The sequence below is a fragment of the Triticum dicoccoides genome, chromosome 6A, assembly GCF_002162155.2.
Source record: "Triticum dicoccoides isolate Atlit2015 ecotype Zavitan chromosome 6A, WEW_v2.0, whole genome shotgun sequence".
Lineage (NCBI taxonomy): Eukaryota > Viridiplantae > Streptophyta > Magnoliopsida > Poales > Poaceae > Triticum > Triticum dicoccoides.
The window spans coordinates 613,014,882-613,030,639 of NC_041390.1; positions in this window are offsets into that span (position 1 = coordinate 613,014,882).

The window sequence follows — 15,758 nt, forward strand, 5'->3', positions numbered from 1 at the left end:
CGCCGCCTCGACTAGCTCCGGCTACCCCGAGTCGCCCTCGACCTCCCCAGTGAGCACCCGAGCCGCTTCCCCCTCTTCCCCCTCTTGATTTCCTTCTGATGTGTTCTAGGGTTAGGGGTTGGAGAATTTTGGACAAGAAAAGGGGTTGGAGAATTAAGTAGCTAGGGTTGGGGAATTAAGTAGCTAAGGAGATTATGTTTAGAGCATCAATGATGGGTGTTGATATACCTCTGGATAATTTTGATTTTATTCATGTTCTCAAGGAATTGGAATTATCCAGGGAACAAATTAGTAAGAAAACTGAACACTGTTTAGATATTCATGACTCGAATGGAAATGTCGCCTCCCTGTGTCTAAGTTGGCATGATACTGTAGTGGAAGAGGAGGAGAAATTTACTGTTGTTTCTAGAAGAGAGAAAAAGTCACCTGCTAAGAGAAATGTCACTATTTCTTCTCTTACCTCCTCTTCTATACCTTGTACTAGAGGTCAGCAAAAGAATATCAGTTCTACTTTGCCCCCTAGTAGATCTGGATACTATTTCTGTTAGGAGATGGTGTTATATTAAGATGCATATATTGTTATGTTACGCAAATTGTATCATCTTGCCACTTAAGTCAGCCTTCCCTTTAAGCAGAAAATTCAGTTAGGAGCTACTGTTAGGAGCTACTGTCAAAAACTTGAGCTACTGTCAAAAACTTGAGCTACTGTCAAAAAATTCAGTTAGGTACAGTTAGGAGCTACTATCAAAAACTTGAGCTACTGTCAAAAAAATCAGTTAGGTATAGTTAGCATCATGTAAGAAAATGGCCATAATGTGCCCTGATAATGATGTATTTTGTCATAAAAATATATAGTGGACTGCCATGATAATGACATGCTGCTAGTAGTTACTTCCACCATGAGTTTCATTAACAGCAAGTCAGTTTTGTTTATAGTTGAAAGTAAGTGTGTGGTTTGAAAATCAAACAGAAATGTTTTGTTAACTCAGAAGCCTGTTACTGCACCTGTACTGCACATTACAAAGTCTCCTAGTACTTAACCCACCCAAGCTATGAGGCAAAAATTTCAGTTAACTGTTATGGATAATTGTCAATTTTCTGTAATGATGATGGAACATTATAAAGCATTGTACTCCAGTGTATATGAAGGATACAAAAAATTTAGCAACTTCTCTGATTTTATAAAGTTGTTCTTATATGGGTGAAACTTCACTTGTTTTTAGGCTAGTGCAGGGTGTTGCTTTATTCTGTCATCATTTGTAACTATATCACAAATAAATTGTTCCTTCTTCTGTATTTGAAGTAATGACTGTTCATAAGCTGAGGCATGGATTAAGTTGTTTCTTTGTTGTACCATTATATCTGGATGATTTTTTGTTTGGTGACCTATTAGATCTGGAATGGAAGCTCACATAAGTTGCGCTGATTTTTTTCCATATGAAAGCAGATGACCATATGGTCTGTGGCTGGGTTTTGTCTCCGACCATTGTGTCGTGATGAATTTGCAGGTACCCCGAGAGGCCCTTGAGTCTGCCGGAATGTCGATTAACTTCCATTTCGGCAAATTCGGGTACTCCATATGTCCTATTTTCAGCAAAGGTCATGTTGAAATTTTCCGTGAATTTTAGCATGACTTTGCTAAAAATAGGACATATGGGGTACTTGCGACTAATGCATGGGACGGAGTATCATAGTACTTAGTTAAGTAGGATCAACTGCCCCGCCATTCTTGCTGCATTAAACCATAGGTGGCAATAGAGCCAAGTGATTAGGCCCAACTTAGAATTCTCCTTAGCATCGATAAACCCTAGATGATAAACCCAACATAGGTGGCAATAGAGCCAAGTGATTAGTGCCAAGTGATTAGGCCCAACCTAGGGTGCCTCGGCATTGATAAACCCTAAATGATGAAAACTTAACTTGGCTTCTATAGGGTGCCTCGGTGTCGATGAGAACCTAAATGATGTACGCTTAGGCTTTTAGGGTGCCTCGGCGTTGACAAAACCTAAATGATGAAAGCTTAGGCTTTTAGGGTGCCTTGACGTCGACAAACCATAAATGATAAAACCTTGGCTTTTAGGGTGCCTCGGTGTCGATAAGAACCTAAATGATGAAAGCTTAGGCTTTTAGGGTGCCTCAGCGTCGACAAACCCTAAATGATAAAATCTTAGCTTTTAGGATGCCTCGGTGTCAACAAACCCTAAATGATGTAGTTTTGAATTATGAACATAGGATATGTCGTCATCATCATCGGACGACGAAAGTCTCCCGGCGGAGTGCGACTGGTGCCACGACGATCGAGGTCCGTGCGACATGCCTCACCTAGACGATGATCGGTGCTTCAGTATTAAGCTCGAGGAGACCTTCGAAGTTGAAACGGTACACAACAATGACAAGTGTTATTTTCATAATTAAGCATGACTTCAACTATTTCAACGTGTAATTTTCATCTTTTACAATTGGAGTATAGCTTATCCCATGCCATGCAAGACGCTATGTCTTGGAGAGGATGGATTTTGAAGACCATGAAATTTCTGAAACAAAGAAAATTCACCTAAGGACTCATCACGATGTGGACTTTGAAGTAAATCTATATAATTCTGAGAGCGTAACCCATTTTGGTTGCAAAAATTGGGAAGAATTTTGCAAGATGTATGGTTTTGATGAGGGTATGCTTATCACCATGGATCTTGGTAATCCTGACATCAACCAAGACAATATGGACATTTGGGTCCTTGTTGATACGCCTCTAGTTCTACCGCTATGTGAGTTTCTCAAACATAGTTATTAGCTAATTTATATTGTTTATTTCAAAATAGTTGACAGCTTATTTCCATTGGCAGCTTATTTTTATTGTTCAAAGAATGTGCGGGAGATGGTAGACAAAACCCACTACACCGATGGCTCCGAATTAACAACTTACAAGGAGAAAAATCATCTGGTCGGATTTTGTACTGACATTGAGAATTACATTATCCATAATCAAACTCCTCAACATTATGGTAAATACGTGCCACTAGTGCATGTGTTCAACTACGGTAACTACCATGAGATACCCTGGTAAGATTTTTACTATTACAACATCCGTGCATCTTTTGCATACTTCTAAAACTAGTACATCATTGCTAACTATGAAGTTATTACTATGTTTTTCAACAGATAATCCCAGAGAATTGTGTGCCTCATATGATGTATCAGAAAGGTAGTCTTAATGTTTTGAACATACAGCCAGGTCGTCCTACGAATCTCAACTATCCATACGAGATTTCTAAAAGAAGTGGAGACATGAAAATCAAAGGATGGAAAAAAATGTATGGACAGTCGTAAGGAGCTTCTTGGAAGCAAAAGGAAGCGAAGCGCAAGAATTGGAGATAGGATGTTCTCCATTCTCCATAATGGAGAGTCAGGGTCTATATTGCTTTATACTATTTTAGCTTAAATAGGGTATTTAGGTCCCGCCTAATACTGATGATCATGTGCTAAGAACAATTAAGTAGGGTTGGTTCGATGACTATCAAGATGATGATCGTATGAATTGTTATGAATAACGAGTAGAAGTTGTATGATGATGATTAGTAGGACTTGTTAGGATTAGTATTACTTCCGACAAACTCGATACTCGTGGTCTCGAGACTTGTAATGTTTTATCTTTGTTCGGTCTTTTGAATTCAGAGACTAATATGATGAATTGTATTTGGAGACTAATCTTCTATTGTATTCGATGAATCTGCTGTTGTTGTGTGCTACTGTCTATATTCTGTCAAATAATATATTTTGTAACATGTGCAAAAATCAGAAAAGTAAAAAAAACCTAATATTCATACTAATGGCGCATCACTACAGAGTACGCCATTAGTATGCCAAGTATACTAATGGCGCATCCATCCGCAGTGCGCCATTAGTGTGCCAAAGCACATGGTTAAATATGGCCCTGGGAGGCATACTAATGGCGCATGGTGTTATATACTAATGGCGCACTGGGTGGTGCGCCATTAGTAATAAATACTAGTGGCGTGATACTAATGGCGTACCAGTGATGCGCCATTAGTAGGAAAAACTGGTGCGCCATTAGTAGGCCTTTTCCTAGTAGTGCCTCTATAAGCGTTGTTACCAAAATTATTCCTACCAACAAAATTCACATCCATAGATTCATTGTTGTTCTCAATCAAAGTAGACAAAGGCATATCATTAGGATCAGAAGAAACACTCTTAGTAGCAAATAATTTCATAAGTTCATCCATCTTTCCACTCAACACATTAATTTCTTCTATCGCATGCACTTTTTTATTAGAAGATCTTTCAGTATGTCATTGAGAATAATTAACCATAATATTATCTAGGAGTTTAGTAGCATCTCCTAAAGTATTTCCATAAAAGTGCCTCCCGCGGCCGATTCTAAAAGATTTCTAGAAGCAAAATTCAATCCGGCATAAAATTTTTGTATAATCATGAGTGGGGCAATTACGTATCATTAATTTCATTTATCTCCCATGCTTGTGCAACATGTTCATGATCAAGTTGTTTAAAGTTCATAATATCGTTTCTAAGAGAGATGATCTTAGCGGGAGGAAAATACTTAGAGACAAAAGCATCTTTGCACTTATTCCACGAATCAATACTATTCTTAGGCAAAGACGAAAACCAAGCTTTAGCACGATCTCTAAGAGAAAAAGGAAATAGCTTCAATTTAACGACATCATTATTGACATATTTTTTCTTTTGTATATCACATAAATCAACGAAGCTGTTCAGATGAGTAGCGACATCTTCACTAGGAAGGCCGGCGAATTGATCTTTCATAACAAGATTCAAAAAAGCAGTATTAATTTCACAAGATTCAGCATCGGTAAGAGGAGCAATCGGAGTGCTAAGGAAATCATTATTATTGGTATTGGTGAAGTCACACAATTTGGTAGTATCTTGAGCCATAGCGACAAACAAGCAATCTAACACACAAGCAAACAAAAGCAAATGGGCAAAAAGAGGCAAATAGAAAGGGAGGATAGAGAGAGAGGGCGAATAAAACGACAAGGGTGAATTGGGGGGAGAGGAAAACAAGAGGCAAATGGCAAATAATGTAATTCGAGAGATAGGGATTGTGATGGGTACTTGGTATGTTGACTTTTTGCGTAGACTCCCCGGCAACGGCGCCAGAAATCCTTCTTGCTACGTCTTGAGCTTGCGTTGGTTTCCCCGAAGAGGAAGGGATGATGCAGCAGAGTAGCGTAAGTATTTCCCTCAGTTTTTGAGAACCAAGGTATCAATCCAGTAGGAGCCCACGCTCAAGTCCCTCGTACCTGGACAAAGCGATAGCTACTCGCAACCAACGCGATTAGGGGTTGTCAATCCCTTCACGGTCACTTATGAGAGTGAGGTCTGATAGATATAATATTTTTGGTATTTTTGGTATAAAGATGCAAAGTAAAAAGTAAAGGCAAAGTAAAAAAGCAAAACAAGATTAAAGTGATGGAGATTGATATGATGAGAATAGACCCAGGGGCCATAGGTTTCACTAGTGGCTTCTCTCAAGAGCATAAGTATTCTACGGTGGGTGAACAAATTACTGTTGAGCAATTGACAGAATTGAGCATAGTTATGAGAATATCTAGGCATGATCATGTATATAGGCATCACGTCCGTGACAAGTAGATCGAAACGATTCTGCATCTACTACTATTACTCCACTCATCGACCGCTATCCAGCATGCATCTAGAGTATTAAGTTAAAAACAGAGTAATGCCTTAAGCAAGATGACATGATGTAGAGAGATAAATTCATGCAATATGAAATAAACCCCATCTTGTTATCCTCGATGGCAACGATACAATACGTGCCTTGCTGCCCCTTCTGTCACTCGGTAAGGACACCGCAAGATCGAACCCAAAGCTAAGCACTTCCCCCATGGCAAGAACTACCAGTCTAGTTGGCCAAACCAAACGGATAATTCGAAGAGACTTGCAAAGATAACCAATCATACATAAAAGAATTCAGAGAAGATTCAAATATTATTCATAGATAGACTTGATCATAAACCCACAATTCATCGGTCTCAACAAACACACCGCAAAAAGAAGATTACATCGAATAGATCTCCACAAGAGAGGGGGAGAACTTTGTATTGAGATTCAAAGAGAGAGAAGAAGCCATCTAGCTACTAACTATGGACCCGAAGGTCTGAGGTAAACTACTCACATTTCATCGGAGGGGCTAGGATGATGTAGAAGCCCTCCGTGATGATGGCCCTCTTCCGGCGGAGCTCCAAAATAGGCCCCAAGATGGGATCTCGTGGATACAGAAAGTTGCGGCGGTGGAATTAGGTTTTTGGCTCCTCTTCTGATTGTTTCGGGGTACGTGTGTATATATAGGAGGAAGAAGTACGCCGGAGGAGCAACGAGGGGCCCACGAGGCAGGGGGGTGCCCTAGGGGGGGCGCCCCCCACCCTCGTGACCGCCTCTTTTGTTCCTTGGAGCAGGGTCCAAGTCTCCTGGATCACGTTCGGTGAGAAAATCACGTTCCCAAAGTTTGGACTCCGTTTGATATACCGTTTCTTCGAAACACTGAAATAGGCAAAAACAGCAATAATGGGCTAGGCCTCCGGTTAAAAGGTTAGCCCCAAAAATAATATAAAAGTGGAAAATAAAGCCCAATATAGTACAAAACAGTAGATAATATAGCATGGAGCAATCAAAAATTATAGATACGTTGGAGACGTATCAGTAACTAATGATAAAAGTGAGCACAAACGATATTGCAATGCTAGGAAACAAGGCCTAGGGTTCATACTTTCACTAGTGCAAGTTCTCTCAACAATAATAACATAATTGGATCACATAACATGCAACAAAGAGTCACTCCAAAGTCACTAATAGTGGAGAACAAACGAAGAGATTATGGTAGGGTACGAAACCACCTCAAAGTTATCCTTTCTGATTGATCTATTCAAGAGTCCATAGTAAAATAACATGAAGCTATTCTCTCTGTTCAATCTATCATAGAGTTCGTACTAGAATAACACGTTAAGACACAAATCAACCAAAACCTTAAAGTCACCTAGATACTCCAATGTCACCTCAAGTATCCGTGGGTATGATTATACGAATGCATCACCCAATCTCATATTCATATATTCAACCAACACAAAGTACTTCAAAGAGTGCCCCAAAGTTTCTACCGGAGAGTCAAGACAAAAATGTGTGCCAACCCCTATGCATAGGTTCATGAGCAGACCCTCAAGTCGATCACCAAAACATACATCAAGTGGATCAATAGAATACCCCATTGTCACCACGGGTATCCCACGCAAGACATACATCAAGTGTTCTCAAATCCTTAAAGACTCAATCCGACAAGATAACTTCAAAGGGAAAACTCAATCCATTACAAGAGAGTAGAGGGGGAGAAACATCATAAGATCCAACTATAATAGCAAAGCTCGCGATACATCAAGATCGTATCACCTCAAGAACACAAGAGAGAGAGAGATCAAACACATAGCTACTGGTACATACCCTCAGCCCCGAGGGAGAACTACTCCCTCCTCATCATGGAGAGCACCGGGATGATGAAGATGGCCACCGGAGAGGGATTCCGCCCTCCAGCATGGTGCCAGAACGGATCTAGATTGGTTTTCGGTGGCTACGGAGGCTTCTGGCAGCAGAACTTCCAATCTATTGTGTTCCCCGAAGTTTTTAGGGTATATGGGTATATATGGGAGGAAGAAGCACGTCAGTGGACCTCCGAGCGGTCCATGACGTAGGGGGCGGGCCTAGGGGGGGTGGGCGCGCCCCCACCCTCGTGGGCAGCCCGGGACTCTCCTGGTCCAACTCCGATACTCCGTGGGCTTCTTGTGGTCCAGAAATAAGTTCCGTGAAGTTTCAGGTCAATTGGACTCCGTTTGATTTTCCTTTTCTGTGATACTCTAAAACAAGGAAAAATACAGAAACTAGCACTGGGCTCTGGGTTAATAGGTTAGTCCCAAAAATAATATAAATGTGTATAATAAAGCCCATAAACATCCAAAACAGATAATATAATAGCATGGAACAATCAAAAATTATAGATACGTTGGAGACGTATCAGGGATGCTTGATACATCTCCAACGTATCTATAATTTTTGATTGTTCCATGCTATATTATATCTTGTTTTGGACATTATTGGGCTTTATTATACACTTTTATATTATTTTTGAGATTAACCTATTAAACGGAGGCCCAGCCCAGAATTGTTGTTTTTTGCCTATTTCAGAGTTTCGCAGAAAAAGAATATCAAGCGGAGTCCAAACGGAATGAAACCTTCGGTAACGTGATTTTCGGAACGAACATGATCCAGAGGACTTGGACCCTACGTCAAGATATCAACCAGGAAGGCACGAGGTAGGGGGCGCGCCTACCACCCCCCAGGCGCGCTCTCCACCCTCGTGGGGCCCATGTTGCTCCACCGACGTACACCTTCCTCCTATATATGCCTACGTACCCCCAAACTACCAGATATGGAGCCAAAACCCTAACTCCACTACCGTAACTTTCTGTATCCACGAGATCCCATCTTGGGGCCTTTTCCAGAGCTCCGCCGGAGGGGGTATCGATCACGGAGGGCTTCTACATCAACACCATAGCCTCTCCAATGAAGTGTGAGTAGTTTACTTCAGACCTTCGCGTCCATAGTTATTAGCTAGATGGCTTCTTCTCTCTTTTTGGATCTCAATACAAAGTTCTCCCCCTCTCTTGTGGAGATCTATTCGATGTAATCTTCTTCTGTGGTGTGTTTGCTGAGATCAATGAATTATGGGTTTATGATCAAGTGTATCTATGATCAATATTTGAATCTTCTTTGAATTCTTTTATCTATGATTGGTTATCTTTGCATGTCTCTTTGAATTATCAGTTTGGTTTTTGGCCTACTAGATTGACCTTTCTCGCAATAGGAGAAGTGCTTAGCTTTGGGTTCAATCTTGCGGTGTCCTTTCCTAGTGACAGTAGGGGCAGCAAGTCACGTATTGTATTGTTTCCATCGAGGATACCAAGATGGGGTTTATATCATATTGCATGAGTTTATCCCTCTACATCATGTCATCTTTCTTAAAGCGTTACTCTGTTCCCTTGAACTTAATACTCTAGATGCATGCTAGATAGCAGTCGATGTGTGGAGTAATAGTAGTAGATGCAGGAAGGAGCCGGTCTACTTTTCTTGGACGTGATTCCTATATACATGATCATACCTAGATATTCTCATAACTATGCTCAATTCCGTCAATTCGTCAACAGTAATTTGTTCACCCACCGTAATACTTATGCTCTCGAGAGAAGCCTCTAGTGAAACCTATGCCCCCCGGGTCTATTTTTCCATCATATTAATCTTCCAATATTTAGTTATTTCCTTTGCCATTTATTTTACTTGCATCTTTATTTCTCTTTATCATAAAAATACCAAAAATATTATCTTATCATATCTATCAGATCTCACTCTCGTAGGTGATCGTGAAGGGATTGACAACCCCTTTATCGCGTTGGTTGCAAGGAGTTTATTTGTTTGTGTAGGTGCGAGAGACTCGTGTGTGGCCTCCTACTGGATTGATACCTTGGTTCTCAAAAACTGAGTGAAATACTTACGCTGCTCTACTACACCACCCTTTCCTCTTCAAGGGAAAACCAAGGCAGTGCTCAAGAGATAGCACTAGCTTGTTCTGGCACCATTCATTTTGCAATCTTTAGTTTCAATCTATATCCTAAAAATACCAAAGATATTTATCTTAGTATTATTATCTCTATCAGATCTCACTCTCGTAAGTGACCGTGAAGTTATTGACAACCCCTTTATCGCGTTGGTTGCGAGGTTCTTATTTGTTTGTGTAGGTACGAGGGACTTGCGTGTAGTCTCCTACTGGATTGATACCTTGGTTCTCAAAAACGGAGGGAAATACTTACGTATCACCCTTTCCTCTTCAAGGGAAAACCAACGCATTGCTCAAGAGGTAGCAAGACCTCGTCTTCCATACCTTCAGCAGCGGCTTCGGCGCGTTTTTCATAGTCTTTCCCGGCGCGGGGCACTCCTTCCAGTTTTTCAACAGCTCATCGATTTCGGCGCCGCTCCGCTTACGTGGAGGTCCTCGATGCTCAGCGTGACCATTGAATAGATCTACATGGTTTCTCCACGGGTCGTCCTGTTCGAGCCATCGTCGATGCCCCATGTACATGATTTTGCCAGACCAGCCATCTTTCCTTGACGTTAGCTGCTGAGACGTCGTATCATCCATGCACTACGTGCATCCGCAATATCCATGGCACACCTGGCCTGCGACATATCCGTAACCGAGATAGTCATGTACCGTCGTGATCATCGCGGCTCTCATGTAGAAATACTCGCCTTTGCTGGCGTCCCATGTCTTGGCCGGTGTTTTCCATAACGTGTCTAACTCCTCTTGAAGTAGCCCTAGATACAAATTAATATTATTTCCTGGTTGTTTCGGCCCTTGAATAAGCATGCTCATGTGAATGTACTTCGACTTCATGCACAACCAGGGGGGAGGTTGTACATCCATGCAAATACGGGCCATGTGATATGGTTGGTGTTCTGGTTGCCAAACGGATTCATGCCATCAGTACACGCGCCGAGCACGATGTTCATTGCATCACATTTGAAATACCGATAGAAGTTGTTCAACGCTCTCCACTAGCTTCCATCCTTGACGTGTCTCAGCTTCGGATCATCTCCATCGGCGGGCTTCTTCCTCTCCGTGTGCCAGCGCATTAGCTTTGCTTCCTTGGGATCTATGAACTACCGCTGGAGATGGGGAGTGATCGGTAAGTACCATACAACTTTCTGGGGACATTTCTTCCCGGCCTTCTTGTATCGAGAAGCATTATTGCACACCGGACAGCTTGTTTTTTCCGCATGCTCCTTCCGATAAATTATGCAATCGTTGATGCATGCATGGTATCTAAGGTGCGTTAGATCAAGAGGTCACACGATCTTCTTGGCCTCATCAACACTAGTAGGACATAGATTCCCTGCGGGAAGAACATCCTTTAGGTACTTGAGATGCTCATCGAGGCTAGTGTCGGTCCATTTGTTTTAGCCTTCGTCTTTAGGAGTTGGAGCGTGAAACTCAAGCGGGTCACCTCAAGATTGCAACCATCATACAATGGAGTGTTCGAGTCTACCACTAGTTGCTCCAGCTTAGCCTCCTCTCTAGAAGCAGCTCTCTAAGTACTCGTCTCCTTGCGAAGCAGTGCTTGAACATGATGGTCCCGCACGGTTGAACTTAGTACCAACGAACTCTACTGCGTCGAGTCCACGTTCTCTCTGCCGCCATGTCCGGCCCCTTCTCCGCCACCATGTCCGGCCTCTTCCCCGCCGCCATTATCGATCATCTCTTCGTCTTGCCCCGTGTCGTCATTGCATGCCCTGTCAGCGTCCTCAACATCGTCATCCTCATCTTCAATTATCCACCGAGTATAGCCATCCATGAAACCAATCATGAGGAGGTGCGCTTCGACACGACCATTGTCATAGGGGTCGAGCCAAACTATTCCTTTGCATTTTCGACATGGACATAAAACCTCTGTTCGGTTATTTTCTTTCATGTCCTGCACCGCCGACTGCAACCACCTGTCCACCATAGTTCCACTAACCATCATGAACGTCTACACAGTAATAATAAACAAATTGATTATAAAAATGCATGCATGCATCAAACTCATACAAAAATTCGGTATGACCTTCCCTAAAAATAGGACATATAGATCTAGAGTTTGCCCAGAATTCACCGAAACGGAAATAAATCAACATTTCGACAAAACATAGGCAACTCAAAAGCACACTTTGGCGTCAACTCATTCCACACACACAATTTCCATCATATTGCCCAATTATCATATCACACACACATACACATATTTCCATTTTGCAAAAGCATGAAATTTTAATCACCTTTATCTCGAGATCGAGCACACGGTGGAGATGATGATGTAGGGAAATCAAAAGTGCACAAAGCTCTTCTTGACAAAGATCGATCTAGTTAGGGGGCAAATAGGTCACTTACCTAAATGCTACATCTACCTAGCTAGCTAATTTTGAAGGAGACAACTTCAACTAGTGGAGGGGGAAGGAAAAAGAGAAAGGAGATGCATTAATGGAGGTGGTGTAGTTAGCTAGGAGTAATGAAGAGAGAGAAAGGTAGGTAGAAGAGGGAGAGTAATGGGGGGAGAAGTATTGAGGAAGAAGAAGAGTGAGAGAGGGAGGATGTGGGAGGTAGGGGAAAGGGAGGAGAGGAGATGGGGGAGGGGAGGACGGGTGGAAAAAGGTGGTGGGGCCGGGTGCTGCGTCTTACCAGTAGTGCGGGAGGAAAAATGCGCTACTGATAAGAGCGTAGCAGCAGCGTGCTTTTCTCACACGCGCTACTGCTAAAGGGGCCAACCGTGTGGACAATTTCAAAATTAGCAGCAGCGGCGTGAGTAAAAAGCATGCTACTACTATTACGTTAGCAGTAGCGCACATCGTGACACTGCGCTGCTGCTAAACTTAGGTTGTTGGTTACTGTCGGTCAATTTTTGTAGCAGCGCGGTTTAGCCGTCACGCGCTACTGCTAAATTTGCATCAGTAGCGTGTTTTTCTTAACCACGCTACTGCTAATTAGTAGTAGCGCTTCTTTTTGTGCCGCGCTACTACTAAGATTCTGTGTATAAGATTTTCCCTAGTAGTGATGCATCTAGAGTATTAAGTTCATAAGAACAGAGTAACGCATTTGGCAAGATGACATGATGTAGAGGGATAAACTCAAGCAATATGATATAAACCCCATCTTTTTATCTTCGATGGCAACAATACAATACGTGCCTTGCTGCCCCTGCTGTCACTGGGAAAGGACACCGCAAGATTGAACCCAAAGCTAAGCACTTCTCCCATTGCAAGAAAAATCAATATAGTAGGCCATACTAAACCGATTTCAAAGAGACTTGCAAAGATATCAAATCATGCATATAAGATTTCAAAGAAGAACCAAATATTGTTCATAGATAATCTTGATCATAAACCCACAATTCAACGGATCTCGGCAAACACACCGCAAAAAGTATTAAATCGAATAGATCTCCAAGAACATCGAGGAGAACTTTGTATTCAGAACCAAAGAGAGATAAGAAGCCATCTAGCTAATAACTATGGACCCGAAGGTCTGTGGTAAACTACTCACACATCATCAGAGAGGCTATGGTGTTCATGTGGAAGCCCTCCGTGAACGAATCCCCCTCCGACAGATCACCGAAAAAGGCCCCAGATAGGATCTCACAGGTACAGACGGTTGCGGCAGTGGAAAAGTGGTTTCGTGCTTCCCCTGGATGTTTTCAGGGTATAAGAGTATATATAGGCGAAAGAAATAGGTTGGTGGAGCTATGAGGGGTCCATGAGGGTAGGGGACGCGCCCTCCTGCCTCGTGGCCGCCTTGTTGCATCTCTGACTTCCACTCCAAGTCTCCTGGATTGCGTTTGTTCCAAGAAAGATCCTCGCGAAGGTTTCGTTCCATTTGAATTCCGTTTGATATTCCTTTTCTGCGAAACACTGAAATAGGCAAAAAACTACAACTGGCACTAGGCCTCCTGTTAAGAGGTTAGTCCCAAAAATAATATAAAAGAGCATATTAAAGCCCATTAAACATCCAAAACAGATAATAAAATAGCATGGAATGATCAAAAATTATAGATATGTTGGAGACGTATCAACATCCCCAAGCTTAATTCCTGCTCGTCCTCGAGTAGGTAAATGATAAAAACATAATTTTTGATGTTGAATGGTACCTAACATAATTTTCAATGTAATTTTCTTTATTGTGGCATGAATGCTCAGATCCGAAAGATTCAAGACAAAAGTTTGATATTGACATAAAAATAATAATACTTCAAGCAGACTAACCAAGCAATTATGTCTTCTCAAAATAACATAGCCAAATAAAGCTCATCCCTACAAAATCATATAGTTTGGCCATGCTTCATTTTCGTCACACAAAATGCTCCCATCATGCACAATCCCGATGACAAGCCAATCAATTTTTTCATACCTTATTATTCTCAAACTTTTTTAACTTTCACGCAATATATGAGCGAGAGCCATGGACATAGCACTATGGGTGGAATAGAATATGATGATGGAGGTTGTGTGGAGAAGAGAAAAAAAGGAGAAAGTCTCACATCAACGCAGCTAATCAACGGGCTATGGAGATTCCCATCAATTGATGTCAATGCGAGGAGTAGGGATTGCCATGCAACGGATGCACTAGAGCTATAAATGTATGAAATCTCAACAAATGAAACCTAGTGGGTGTGCATCCAACTTGCTTGCTCACGAAGACCTAGGGCACTTTCAGGAAGCCCATCAATGGAATATACAAGCCAAGTTCTATAATAAAAATTCCCACTAGTATATGAAAGTGACAAAATAAGAGACTCTCTATCATGAAGATCATGGTGCTACTTTGAAGAACAAGCGTAGAAAAAGGATAGTAACATTGTCCCTTCTCTCTTTTTCTCTCATCATTTTTTTATTTTTTTGGTGGGCTTCTTTGGCCTCTTTTTTATTTTTCATCTGGACTTCTTTGGCCTCTTTTATTATTCTTTTTCGTCCGGAATCTCATCCCGACTTATGGGGGAATCATAGTCTCCATCATCCTTTCCTCACATGGGACAATGCTATAATATTGAAGATCATCACACTTTTATTTACTTACAACACAAGAATTACAACTCGATACTTAAAACAAAATATGACTCTATGTGAATGCCTCCGGCGGTGTACCGGGATATGCAATGAATCAAGAGTTACATATATGAAAAATGAATGGTGGCCTTGCCACAAATACAATGTCAACTACATGATCATGCAAGGCAATATGACAATGCTGAAGCGTGTCATAATAAACGGAGGTGGAAAGTTGCATGGCAATATATCTCGGAATGGCTATGGAAATGCCATAATAGGTAGGTATGGTGGCTGTTTTGAGGAAGATATAAGGAGGCTTATGTGTAATAGAGCGTATCATATCATGGGGTTTGGATGCACCGGCGAAGTTGGCACCAACTCTCGAGGTGAGAAAGGGCAATGCATAGTACCGAAGAGGCTAGCAATGATGGAAGGGTGAGAGTGCGTATAATCCATGGAATCAACAGTAGTCATAAAGAACTCACATACTTATTGCAAAAATCTACAAGTATTCAAACCCAAAGCACTACGCTCATGCTCCTAGGGGGGTAGATTGGTAGGAAAATACCATTGCTCGTCCCCGACCGCCACTCATAAGGAAAGCAATCAAAGAACACCTCATGCTTCAAATTTGTCACACAACAGTTACCATACATGCATGCTGCGGGACTTGCAAACCTCAACACAAGTATTTGTCAATTTCATAATTACTCAACTAGCACGACTCGAATATTACCATCTTTATATCTCAAAACAATTATCAAGTATCAAACTTCTCGTAGTATTTAAGGCACTCTATATGAAACTATATGAAAGTTTTTATTATACCCATCTTGGATGCCTATCATATTAGGACTAATTTTATAGCCAAAGCAAATTACCATGTTCTTCTAAGAGACTCTCAAAATAATATAAGTGAAGCATGAGATATCAATAATTTCTATAAAATAAAACTACCACCGTGCTCTAAAAAGATATAAGTGAAGCACTAGAGCAAAATTATCTAGCTCAAAAGATATAAGTGAATCACATAGAGTATTCTAATAAATTCTGATTCATGTATGTCT